General features: G+C 43.6%; 1 pseudogene; it reads right to left on the reverse strand.

Annotated features, from left to right (window-relative positions):
* Window positions 1-9,474: 9,474 nt before the first annotated feature.
* LOC123982153 overlaps window positions 9,475-14,272 on the reverse strand; it is a 9,507-nt pseudogene continuing 4,709 nt past the window's right edge.

Consider the following 14,272-nt stretch of genomic DNA (forward strand, 5'->3'; position numbering starts at 1 on the left):
TTTTAATAAACAAACAAAAGCGAGCACACTTACAGGTGAGTGGCTGAATAACAGAAATCCAAAAGTACCGGGAGACGAGACAAGACGAGACAAGCAAGGCTGGTTACAGGCAGAGAGTACACACACGACAGACTGGGGAGTAACATGAACAATGACCGGACAAGGACAAGACAGAAACACCAGGTATATATACACAGGGACTAACGAGCAGGGCGGGAGCAACACAGGTGACAGACATGAGACTAACGAGGCAGAGAGAGAGCAGAGGAAAACAGAGAGACTAGACATGACAAGCAGACTATATAAGAGATACTGGACACTAGACAGGACAGAACCCAAAACTCAACATACCAAGGCAGATACCAAACTCAAAAGTAAACACAAAGGATGGCCAACCGGCAGAGCGTGACAGTGAGAGACCTGGATTTGAATCCACTGTGAGACACCAATGTGTCCCTGAGCAAGACACTTAACCCCTAGTTGCTCCAGAGGTGTGCGACCTCTGACATACACACAAATTGTAAGTCGCTTTGGATAAAAGCGTCAGCTAAATGAATAAATGTAACATCACGTTGAGTACGCCACGCTAACATCCAGTAATGCGAATTATTACAAGCTACTTCGCTGAATTATTCGGACGGACTCAAGACATCTTCTATGTTCACATCAGCAGGACCAGAAGCCGAATTCTCTCCTCCGTCCAAGCTTGAGGCCCATTGCACCCAAAGAATCCCCTGCCTCTTGTCAAACAGCTGATCACAGCGTTGCCACGCGCCAGCTAGGTCCTGGGTCAAACAGTCTTCACGAACAAGCAAGACACAAACTATAGCCGCTCTTCAGAAAACGGTTAAAAATGTAACAAGTCCCATTTAGAGAAATGACAATACAGCAAATTTCTCAAGTTATCATGTCAGCTTGCCATGCATTCAGTTCCGTCAACACCAGCTCCTTTCCAGGTGGCACATTACGCACGCCGTGACGTCAGCGCCACTGTTAAAGGGACAGTTCACATATTACTTCCATCTCAAGATAGCAGAGAAGCCAGTGCCAAAGCAAAACAGGACGTCAACCAACACCTGAATTCCAAGGCCTCCCCCTCTCATCAGGGTTGACCGCACCAGCAGCCTACATCACACAGGACAACCACACTGAGTAGTCAGCACCCCACCATCCAGCTCCCGAAGCTTCAGGTACCCAGCACTGGGATATGCCAGCACCCCGGCCGTCTACATCTACCAACCACGCTTCATTAGGGGCCTTCGGCACTGGGACACCAGCGCCACAGCTGGACACTTCCAGCAGCTACAGCTGCCAGTTCCATAGGGGCCCCCAGCACCGAGATGCTAGCGCCTTAGGCACCGGGATGCCCACAGTCTGGTCCCATCAATAACCTGACAAAACGGTCCGTTACAGAGAACCACCCGAAAAGTAATTGACGGAAACCGTTTCAAATGTTGTTCTTCGCTTATGTTTCAATAATAATCTCCAGTTCTGTCATAACTGATGCTAGCAGCATACAAGCTAACCACTTAAGTACAGTTGTTTCAAGTTCATTACAAGCTCAGTCATTTCAAGCTAACTTCAAGCTAACAGCTGTTCCAAGCTAAGTTGAGCTAACAGCCGTTTCGAGCTAACTTCGAGCTAGCTAATAGTTGTTTCAAGCTAATTTCGAACTACCAGCCATTTCGAACTAACTTTGAGCTAACAGCCGCTTGAGCTTACAGCCGTTAAGAGCTTACTTCGAACTAGCTTACAGCCGTTGAGCTTACTTTGAGCTAACAGCTGTGTCGAGCTAATTTTGAGCTAACAGCTGTTAGAGCAAACCTTGAGCTAGCTAACAGTAGTTTCGAGCTAGCTAACAGTCGTTTTTAAGCCAAGTCGTTTCAAGTTAAGAGTCATTACCTAGCTAAGTCGTTATCTAACCACGTCGTTTCAAGCAAACAGTCGTATCTAGCTAAGTTGCTTCTAGCAAACAGCTGTCATCGCGCTAAGTTGCTTTGAGCAAACAGCTGTCATCACACTAAGACGCTTCGAGCAAACAGTCGTTTAGAGCCATAGTCATTTCATGCCATAGTTGTTTAGTGTAGTAACATTTAGTGTTGAGCTAACAATCATCTTGAGTCATTTCCTAGCTTAGCCATTTTCCAACTAAGTCATTGCAACCAGTCATCTTCTAGCTAATTTGGTTTGAGCTATAGTCATTTTCAAGTAAACGTTTGTTTCTTCTTAAGTCTTTCAAGCTAACAGTCATTTCCTAGCTTTCGAGCAAAACTAGTTTTGAGCTAATATTCATTTCGAGCTAACATTTGTCTCCAGATAACAGTAGTTTTGAATGAATAGTGTTTCTAGTGAACAATCATTTCAGATGCTGGTCCACCCCAAAGACCGCACACCCAAACACAAGAAAAGCAATCTAGTGTATACGGTCCAATGCAGTGAGGAATGCACAGACCTGTATATTGGGGAGACTAAACAACCACTACACAAACGCATGGCTCAACACAGAAGGGCCAACTCCTCAGGTCAAGACTCTGCAGTCTACTTACATCTGAAGGACAGAGGACACTCGTTTGAGGACCACCAGGTGCACATTTTAGACAGATAAGATGGATGGTTTGAAAGAGGTGTCAAGGAAGCCATCTACACCAGGGCTGAGAAGCAGTCATTGAACAGGGGAGGGGGTCTACGCCACCACTTATCCCCCACTTACAATGCTGTCCTTTCATCACTTCCCAGGAAACTCAACAAACGTAACCTATTGGCCTCAAGATACCAACGATGGTCGTTCAGTCTTGGCCACAGGTAGTCTTAACGACTGTAACGACTGTCGTCACAGCAACAAGGAACACTAACGAACCAGCGGTATCGATGACCCGGGATAACGACCCCACTGAGGTTAAATAGCTGAGTTTCCCTGCCAGTCAGTCAGAACTGAAGAAGTCCTTTGGATGAGGGACGAAATGTCTTCCAGTATCTTCAACCAAGTCCAGTTGCCCTTGATTTTAACCTTCGTTGGATAACTATGACCTGGATGACTGAGAATCTTCATAGACAGTTCGTTACATAGAACCATCCAATTTGTGGTTGGAAACAGTTTCAGGTTAGTGTAGTCGGGTCATTAGGCACCGGGATGCAAAAAACCCTCGCACCCCACATCAATCAATCTCTGCAAGTTGCTTCAGTCTGGGATTCTGGCACTGGGATGCCATCAGCCATCAGCTAATCCTAATTCTTTCATCTCCCGTTCTTCAGCTCACTAGTTTACTCAAACACATTGTAAACTACATGATATCTTGTTCTTCCTATCATGCCTTTTCCTCACCAACCGCCAACTAAAAGATCCTTTGAAGGGCACATTTACCCGAAAGGGAGAACATCCACCCGGTTGAGGGAACTCATTCCGAAAAGTTGCGTCCATCTTCTCCATACACTAAAACGATTACATGCCCATTATTCTAGATAGATAGAGGCACAGGTTTACCAAAAAATCCACACCGCTTCCAAGCCACAGCTTGCTTCAGTGGTGTAACCAGGACCCACTCAACCACGCAACCCTAACATGCCCCCCAAGCGGTTCCCGGTCTCATTCTAACCCATTGCCGCCGCTCCAAGCTCTCTAGTTTCTCCAACCTCCGGGTTCCAAGGTCTGCATAGAAACTGCACGTCTTCCCAAGACCCTAGATTTCTAGGATTCACTCTCAACACCATCCATCTCAACCTTTGCCAACGGGACCGGTTCAACTTTTCATAAACCATACACCGCGGCCACATATTCTGCAGGTTTTTGGGTGTTCTACAAAGAAGACTAATTGCAGGAAAATAGTCCCCGAAACTACCAACAGCATAGCCCTCTCTTGGGTTACAGGCTTACTTCGAAGAGCTCAGCCACCGTCACAACAAGCACAACACGACCTCCCCGTCATTCAATCTCGTCACCACTTCTCATTTCACCAACACACCCACAGTGGCAACAAAACACACTCCACGGAAGTCCATCTTAGCGGAAGCACTGGCTTCTTTTCCAAACTTCCAAACCCATTCCCGGATAACCCAACATCTTAGAGACACTCAACGTCAAGAGACATTTCAAGACCCCGGCGGCCTTCCTCTTACAGCAGTCTGCATGCACACCATCTGCGCCAGTTACAGCATCCCTCACTTAAATTGAACCTTAGCCGTCACGTCCACGCTCGCTCTCTTCAGTTTCATTTCACTGCATCTCCTCTTTGCTTGACCTTCGGCATCATGCTCGCAATTGAGTCATTCCTCAAACAACACTGCTTTCTACCAAAGCGATCTGAAGTCCAGTCAATCGGGCCAGCTTACTTTCATCTTTTCTTCAAAGTCCAGTCATCTCTGAACCTTCTAAGACCCTCGTGAACTACAGGGAAACCCGGCGCACAACCATGTGAGATCGTCTGAGACCAGTCTAGTAGCTACTCGATTCTGGTTCTACCAGCAGCTCTGCCAAAAGGTACAGGTAAGGTATTCTCCCATCCATTACTTCGGTCACTCCTCCAGAATTTGAGCTAACATTCAGGCTACCGCGGCGTCATTCCCGAGCATCCGATACAGATCATGCGCACCGGTCTTACAAAGCATACCACCACTACATTAAGATCTCGAGATCCCAGATCACCCAGATCACCCAATATTCTCTCAAATAACTGGAAGCTTTTTGGGGATCTGTCGTGCCCGGGTGCTACGGCGGATTTCCCTATCGTAGCTTCCCCACAACGCTTTCGAATGTCTATTCAGCTAATGCAAGCTTCATACATCTTCTGTTCGTTAATCAATAAATCATTTAATCATACCTGTTGATTGTGGTCCTTGCTAGTGAAGTGTTGCTAATTAGCAGAGTTTTAGGAGCGGGACCACACATCAAGCACGTCATCGCCAGCATTTCCATAAATACCCCTTCACCCTCGTATCCCGCATCCCTCCCTCCCACCCCTTTCTCTGTCCTGCCTCCTGATCTCCTTCTTCCTCTCCATAGGTTTATAGGGGGTCCATCATGCACGGGTGCTACGGACGGATTTCCCTATCGAATGTCTATTCAGCTACTGCAAGCTTCATACATCTTCTGTTTGTTAATCAATAAATCATTTAATCATACCGGTTGATTGTGGTCCTTGCTAGTGAATTGATTCTGGTTGTGAATTCTTTATTGAATAACCCAGAATATAATGTCTTGCGATTTATTAGGCTAAAGGTTTAAGAGAAACTGAAATGACGTTACTCTAAGTCGATGCTCAGTTTTAGGCTTTCAGTTTATTTCTCTTCTGATATCCTTTAACACTAGCCTACTGCATAGGCAACATTTGATTTATACAAGTCACATCACTCGTCACTGATCGATCACTGCGTTCCATCAGAGCAATCTGACGCTTTTTTCATTTACACTTTCATCAGCTGATTTTACTCGCGGATTATTTTATTTTCCATTGCTGGCTTCATTAGAGACTTTAGTGCAGTTTAGTGTCCGACTCCTAACTTCTTTACTGTGTCTTTTTGGACCGGTCTCACATCTGACTGAATAGACATGACATTAAATAATGTAAAACATGTTTCTTGCTGGCAGACTCTCCGACTGTCTCTGACTTTAATTGTCTCCAGAACAAAAGTTGATGGGAGAAATAAAAGAAAAATAAAAACTTTCTAATAGGCTAAATGAAGAAAGTTGCGTGTGGGGCTTTTGTTGTTCAGACCTACAATGAACTCAGAATTTAACTAGTGAATCATAAAACAAATCTAATATAGCCTAACTCTTTGCAGTGATGGCTTGAGTTTAATGTTTCTGTCCTGATGTATCAGATCAGTCCGATCAGCTGCAGCGTCCAATCAACATAATGGCTACCCAGTAAGTACCTCATGGTGGCGCTCAATCAACTTTGCGTTTTTCCAATTATCTCGAAAATGGCTTCATTTAGAGTTGAACTTTTTTCATTATTTTAATCTCTGGATTCAGCTGCATCTTTGCTTCAATGGTCTTCTGCTCTAAAAATGTCAAATTATACGACTTTTTATCGCTTTTCTCTAAAACCTATTTTTATTATTATAAGACGGTTTTGCCAATTGACCTGAACCTTTGGCAGGATCATCTACGGACGTCGCTGATCAAATGTTATCAAAAGAATTTTGATATGTCAGTCTGTTTTTTTTTCTTAAATTTTTACTTTTATGTATTTACGCACAATTTTACATAAATGCCTGTAAATCAAAATCGGCTTAAGCTATTGTAACCAAACTCGATGCGTCTGTTCAGATTCTCGGCCCCAGCTTCGCTGAGCAGCCCTGGGATATTCTTCCACTAGGGGGCGCTACACTTGCAAAAAGTTTATACCTCGTAATTCGCTGGATGAATTTGTACGAAATTCGGTTTGTACAATCTCGGGTCCCTACTCAGCTGATGTATAAAATTTGGAAATGATTGCTCAAAGTGTGCGTGGCTTATTACAAGAAATGCAAATTTCTAGACATTTCTCATTCCAAACTTCAAAAAATCTAAGAAATCATCCGTACGTCCTTGAGAACTGAAATTTTTCAGCACATCCACTGAAGTGTGACTAACGTTTGCTTCACTGCAACCTGTGGTCAATTCAGAAGTCAGTCAATCTGTATTTTTCAGAATATGCTAATTCAATTAACATCTGTATCTCCACACGTCTTTCTTCAAACGCTACCAAACTCGACAGAATCATTCTCCAGATGGCCGATATCAAGTGTGTCAAAGGGTTTTCAGATCGGTCAAACGATGACTCTGCAGTGATATTCAGTATCTTGCTGTAACTTCTACAGTAAGAACAACATTTTCTTTTTAATCAAATGCCACCAAAAGAATTTTCTCACCAACATCTTGACAGTTGTAAGCGTTTGAAGTTTAAACTGACAAAACTATCCGGCTCTGGCACATGTGATGTCACCAGCATCTCAGTCACCAGTGGCTCAGTCAGTAAGTCACCTGCTCTGGAGATCTGCAAATCCCCGGGTGAGCCAGTCAGACGTGCTGACAACAGGAGTTTTCAGATCATAGTGAAGTGCAATTTATACTTCTGCATCAGCCCCCCAAAAATGTACCTGCGACGTGAGGCAACCATAAGCTCTGTGATTGGTCGACTGGAAGTGCCCGTGATTTGAAGTAACTTTTACTAGCGGCCAAACACGGTGAATCAATATATTTGACCTTCACAACCCGAGCAAAATTACTGGTTTCACTATCAGACTGTGATCCACTCGGTCGAGAACATTTGAAAAGGCTACATCAGCCGCACGTTTACAATTTTACCCCCATTCATGTTAGAGGAGCGCTAAACCGGATGCTGTAGCGCTACTGGGTGTAATTGCAGAATGACGGAGACACCGTCGCACAAGTATAAATGCCTGGCTACGTGCGTAGCTCCGCATGTAGACACAACGCAGGAGTATAAATGGGCCATGAGTCTAAGGTCTCTATTTTATTTGGATCCCTAGCAGTTTGTGTTAATTTTTCTCTGTTAAAAATTGTTTTTTAATCTTGGAAACACAAAATGTCGCAGGTGGGTTGAACATTTCACCCAGTAGTCATGTACATATAATGACGCTCTCTGATCTCAAGGCGATGCTTTTTTATATCCAGTATGCGTTTCCCCAGTTATCTCAAAGTCTAAATTCTTTCATCACTTTAATCTCCGAAGTCGTCTGCATCTGTTCTCCTCGTTTTTCACGACTGGCTTGGATCCCGATCATCGCAGCTCGCGGCTAAATGTTGTGCAGCATGTGGAGGCTGTAAAGTAATCACCTGTTTGATAAGGAACAATTAACAATATATTTATTGCAGCAATACATTTATTGTCTCCATAAATAATTGCACATACATTTGAATATTTCTATATTTCAGTGGCCCTGAAGTGCAAAACGCGTCTACAAATCTCCACAACATGACTGCATTGTTGAGACTGAAGTGGAAAGCGTAGGTACGTATCGGACTCTGATCCTGGTCCTGATTGGTTGCACATCTCAATTGCAAAGCATCTGTTTCTGTTAATCTATTGCAGTGTTGCAGATTTATTTTTAACGAATATGGACCGAAACAGTGAAATAATTCAGGATTATTTCAATGCAGGCCACACATACCAGGTCATACTTGATCTGCTCTCAACTTTACACAACATTAGGACGAGTATGCGCCAGAGACGGGGACTCGAGTTTATAGACTCGGACTCAAGTCCGACTGAAGTCGCACACACGGTGACTTCAGACTTGACCTGAGACTCGTCCTCAAAAGACTTCAGACTTGACTCATACTCGAGGTGCGGCACTCGTGAACAATGTTTATTTATAGGAAGCGTCTGATGAGCGTGCCGTTATTCCTCCCTGCGTTACCTAGAACCTTCCTACGTAACACGTAGCAACAGCTGCGCGCGGCAGCACGTGAGAGAGGACAACAAACAGCTGCAGCTGCTGAGCCGTTCATCATAAACTTTGGCTTTAAAACGCCTCCCTTTCCTCTTCGCTGCTGAGGGACAAACTGCAGACGTTTATTATGCTTTGTAAGTGACACAGTCTGCAACCAATCAGGACCAGGATCAGAGTCCCATACGTACCTACCCTTTCTGTTTCAGTCTCACCAATGTGTGGCGACTGGCTGTCGTGTTTTGCACTTCAGGGCCACCGTAGCTATTGCGTGATACATTAAATTAACTGATTTTACTTATTGACTTTTTGACATTTTATTCATCCTCCACATGATCACACCATCCTAACATATAACATTAGGTTAGGTTAACTTCTGCTTGGAACACAGCGCAGAGTTGCTTCATGAAAACATCACAAAGACATGGACAAGAACCTGAGAAGCATCGACACGTCGCACTTCACAAGAGGAAAATATCAACACAGAAGGAAAAGGTCACTGTTGACAACACAGTTCCATGGATTAAAGTGCAAGTGTGGTGGTTGCACATTGCTCCACTGAACTGAAGTTTGTGTTAAGGTGCTAGTATGTTGATGGAACGTGCGCTGTTGCACCAGGATCACAAGTAAAGTGATGAAGGGCTCACATTTTTATTGCACACAGCACTATTTTACATTGTTCAGCAGCTTCATTGAGGCTGGCTCAATGATCAGTTTAGGTAACGTGTACCTGCTGCTGGTTAACTACCCATTATTTAAAGGTCCGACCTGCCCATTGCAAATCTTTCTTTGTAAGAACTACAACTGACAGCAAACACAAACATCTTTGTAACTCATTTTTATCAGGACGCCTTCAGCACCAACATAAACATGAGCTGTTCTCACTGGGGTCCATTCTGTTCTGTTCTGGTTAGTGACTTGTTACAAATAACGTCATTTACAAAATAAATAAAATAAAAATATGTAACTGGCACCTTTTCACGTTCCTTTTTTAAAACTGTAGCCTACTTTTACTCTTCACTCCAGTATTTTCTGTGGGCCAGTAATCTACTTTTAATTTCGCTACTTTTTCCATTCATACCTTCATAATTTCACCAGTGTGTGATCTGCATTAGGCTCATTAACCGAACGAGCTGTCAGCCAGGCTGTGCAGAAGAACGCCAGGTCTCCTCTGTGGTACAGAGACGGGCGCTTATCGCAGAGATGAATGAGCTGGGCAGATCAAACATTTAGAAAATCAGGCAGATACCTTTTCAGTTTAAGGCTTTATTGTTCTACTGAAACAACTGAAACCCAGTGAGCCACACCATGGACCTGCTGGCCTGTTGGAAATCAGCCTGCGTCGCTCTTTAACAAACCGGCTGGCGCATAAAAGCATCTTTGGTCTCTGCAGAGAAAACGTAAACTTCACACTGTAAGATCCAAGTCTGATGATCACTAGACTGATTCTGATAAATTAACAGTATCGTGTTGTTGAAAAGAGCATCGCTTTCCTTTGATAGATATCAGCCTGTTTTTTTCAAAGCCTACTGTTTAATAGCGATGTGTGTCCTGTTTACTCTGGGGGGCGTCCGACAGCTGGATTTGGCTGTTGGAGTGGTGAGGGTCTGGTTTCAGAGAGGCCCAAACCACTGTGACGGGGGGGGGCTCTAAATGTTTGTAACCTTAAAACGCACTTGGATTTCCCTGTTTGCGGTTACATTTTACTACTTGCAAACTTATTGTACGTATAAGGGGACAAACTGTGTCAGCTCTACAGTTTCTTTGGCTCAGACCCAAAGAAATGCAGCAGGCTTCCAGGAATTGTCCACAGGAACAGAACAGCTGCCATCAGCCTCCTGTTTCCACTTTTTAAATCTCTTTAACTTTGTTGGTTCCAAAGAAACCAAACTCTCCCAGCAAACCTCCTGAAAACCAAAGAGCAGCAGCGTGCTGGTCATCAAACCTTCAGCCTGTAAGAAGTGAAATGCAGCCAGAGGGATCAGAGCAGTCCTGCTCAGACCGCTTCAGACCTCTGCTCGGTCTTACCTGGAGGAGCTGCGTGGGGCGCGAGGCAAACCTCTTTCTCTCAGTCCACTGATCAGAGACAAAAACCCGCAGCTGGACACACAATCCGGAGAGGACGGGTCATCTGCACGGACCAATGAACGATCGGCTGCTGGGGAGGTGGGCGGGGCTTAGCGGCGGCTCGTCCGGGTCAGTAAGTGTATGAACTGTTTCTGAGGTCCAGGACCGGAACCTGGATCCAGATTAGACCTGCCTGGTTTCACACTTTGCTGGGAGAGACGGTGTAGCCTTCAAAATAAAAGCTGGCGTCTGCGCCGCTCTGACTGCGTTTCAAAATAAAAGCCTTGGCAGTGAAACAGTAAAAATGGAAGAAGAGAAGAAAGAAAGAAAACCCCTCAGTTTAAATTCAATAGACAAGCTTGGTGATTCTGTGACAACAAGATAAAAAGAATAAAACAGGTTAAAGAGTAGATTGAAAGTGCAGCAGCAGCACATTGGAAGATATGAAGCTCAGAGCAAGTTCAACCGGAAAGACTATGGGATGGATTTAAAACGCTCTACTACACTAGCAGGCCAGCTGATTTGGCCTAAATGATAATAATGAGCACATGTTACCGTGACAACGGCTGCACACAAAGGCAGACTGGGTGAAATGACCAGATGACTTCAGTTCTGAATCCTTTTAAATCAATGATCAGGTTTCTATCAGGGAGACTGGAGCTGATTATTGGCTACATGTTGGAGAAATCAGCAATTTAGCGGTTGGTTTCCTACCATTATTATGGAAACCATGACAACCAGTGGAATAACATATTCTTCCCTCCATGATATATGACTGTAGTATAAAGGAAGCTGAAGCCTGAAGCCACAGCTGAAAGTTCAGCAGAAGCTTCAGCAGAGTCCAAAAGCTGCTGCTGATCCAGTGAAGACACTCTGAGCAAACTGATTTCATGAAGCTCACAGGAAGCTGCAGCACTCAGGATGCTTTCATGTAACTAAAGCTCGACATAAAGGATCGACATGTTTCCACATGAAAGATCTGAACTAGTCATTCAGAGCACGAAGACACAGGAAGAAAGCAGCGTAGAAATCCATCAGAGGACATCAGCTTTCAGGACTCTTCACAAACACAGCAGCAGCTTTCTGTCTGACTTCTCTTCTGGAACGTCCTCTGTGCACACTGACAACATGAGAAACTGCTTTCTATGGAGATTTCTATTCTACATGTCAGTGAGGAGTTTACTGTCAACATCAGAGTCAGCAGGAATCAGCAGCCTTGGACTGACTGAGAGGAGCTTTAGAGGAACCTTCAGAAAAAGGCCTTTCTCCTAAAATGTACATTTGATTCAATTCAAATTAATTTCTCAACTCTAGGTATTTCTTTTACTTTATATTATTTTACCCTGAGCATGGCCGTCTCCAAGATACAAAAAACCCCAATAAAACTATTAAAAATAGTAGCTTCATGCTGAAATGTAGAGGGGAAAAAACACATTCCACAGGCTGTCCAACAGGAAATTGTAAATGACCTAAACTTTTTATTTTGTTTCTTTAAAGACCGTTACAATACTTTTATTACTTACCATCTTCAAGAAAATGGGTTCAATATTTTGGAATGTCCTGAACTGAGAGAGGTGATACAGTCTAGTGATTTTTAAAAGTTAGATCTCCATACATGTTGAAAGAACATGAATTTAACGAGGACGATTTTGAGAAGCACAAAGGCACATGAGTATCATCTGACATGTATTGAAAACCCTGAGCACAAAGTGACATATGGAGTGAAATGGAAATATGTCCTTTAGTGAGTCTTCTGAAATAAAGAGTCCAATCCAGACGTCTTTTAAGGGTTTTATTCTTTGCAAAGGGTCAGACAGACATACAGAGTGCCAAACAGTCTGCAGAGTGTAAGACAAAGAGCCATTGAAGAAGCAGGTGACTTTATACTGTAAGGGTATTACGCAGCTATCCAAGGGAGGAAGGGAGTCGGGACCAGCTGTCCTGAGATGAAGGCCTATCAAGGACAGTCTGATAAGAAAACTCTCTAACGAGCATCTTTCCCATGGAAAACTTCACCTAGCTGTAACATGATAAAATAATCAAATACCACGCAGTGAAACACTGGTCTGTTCTGATGAAGCGTGCAGGGTGAAACAGTAAACACCCCTACTTGACTGTTTAAATGATGTCAAAGCGTGGTTAGCCGAAAATTTCTTAAAACTAAATGTTGGAGCTATATTCTTATTTTTGTTTATTTTGGACTTAAGTTAATTTATAGCCTAATTTATTTCTTTTCTTTTCTTGTTAAAGTTAATTTGGTTTATTTTGTATTTATGCTTTACTTGTGTTGTCGTTTGTTGGTCACATGGTGTTATGTTCATTTGCATAAGTAGGTCAAGGTGGGAGGTGCTGCAGGCACCAGGGCATATGGTTTTTTACCAGCGTGAGAGAGGCAGCAGAAATGTCTGTAAGCTTGCTTATGTGTGTGAATAAACCTCCTCAAACTCAGTCTTGTTATGGACATCACTTTGCTTTGGTACCTCTGAACCTGCGTAAAGCCTAACCATGACGTAGCCTCAAGTGGCCATTTGAGAAGTTTGTTATTATTTGTTTTTGTTTAAGTTTATGGACAAATGGCCACTACACTGAATGAGAGTAAAACAGAGATCATGCAGTTTGGCCCCCACATGATAGACTTGGGCCCCCTCAATGACTTTGTGCATCCTGTTGTAACTAACCTTGGGATCAACATAGACAGTGATTTTAAATTTGACAAACAAATAAATGCGGTTGTGAAATCTAGTTTTTATCATCTTTGCCTTTTAGCTAAAGTCAAGTCTCAAGTCTTTGAGCTAGAGTCCAAGTCAAGTCTCAAGTCTTTCAGCTAGAGTCCAAGTCAAGTCTTAAGTCTCTCGTGGTTATTTCGAATGCTGTATCACCTGTTGCTTTCAATCCAGGTTGCTTATAAAACTGCATAGCTATAAGGAATTCTGTAACGTAACCTGTTTTGCATTTACAGAGCACAACCATGTAATTTACAATGAAATTATTGACGGCTTATTAAATACTGTAAGTCAACACACTCCGCAGACTCTTAAACCCAGTGTAACGTTAACTAAATAAAACTTTGACGTTGCATAATCAACAATAAACCTGTAACCTGTTTTAACTTATAGAGCACAACCATGTAGCCTAATGTGCAATGTGTCTACAATTAATGACAGCTTATAACTACTGGAAGTCAACAAACCTGTTGACTCTCAAACCCAGTGTAAAGTTAACTAAATAAAACTGTAAGGTTACCTGATCAACAATAAACCTGTAACCTGTTTTTAACTTACAGAGCACAACCTGTGCAATGCAATCACTGACAGCTTAAACTACTGTAAGTCAACACACCACCAGACTATCAAACCAGTGTAACGTTATAACTAAATAAAACTGTAAGGTTACCTGATCAACAATAAACCTGTAACCTCTTTCTAGCCAACGGTAATAATTAACATGATGGCAGCCAGCGGGACGTAAATAATTACTTTTATCAACCACCACAAGTTTGGCAATCGCTAATTCATCTTTTCATAACGAACGAAAGTCGGAGTTAACCTCTTGTAGATCGTAAGCAAGAAGCAAGCTAACGGGGGGACCGGTGTTTGCCCTGTATTCGGCGTGCCGCTGCTGCGGGGTGGGTAGCCACTCTGCTTGGGTGTCGCGCGGTTGTTGGTATCGGTGCGCGGGTGGTGATTTTTACTCGTGCGCTGTGCGGATGTGGTGGCGCTCGGTGCTTGGCTGCCTCTCTGTGTGTCCTGTGTGTGGGTCCGGGTTGGGGGGAGGGGGCGGGCGGCGGGCATGGCGGTGGAGGTTGGTGGGGGGG

This window comes from Micropterus dolomieu, linkage group LG13 (genome assembly GCF_021292245.1).
Source record: "Micropterus dolomieu isolate WLL.071019.BEF.003 ecotype Adirondacks linkage group LG13, ASM2129224v1, whole genome shotgun sequence".
In the NCBI taxonomy this organism is placed as follows: domain Eukaryota; kingdom Metazoa; phylum Chordata; class Actinopteri; order Centrarchiformes; family Centrarchidae; genus Micropterus; species Micropterus dolomieu.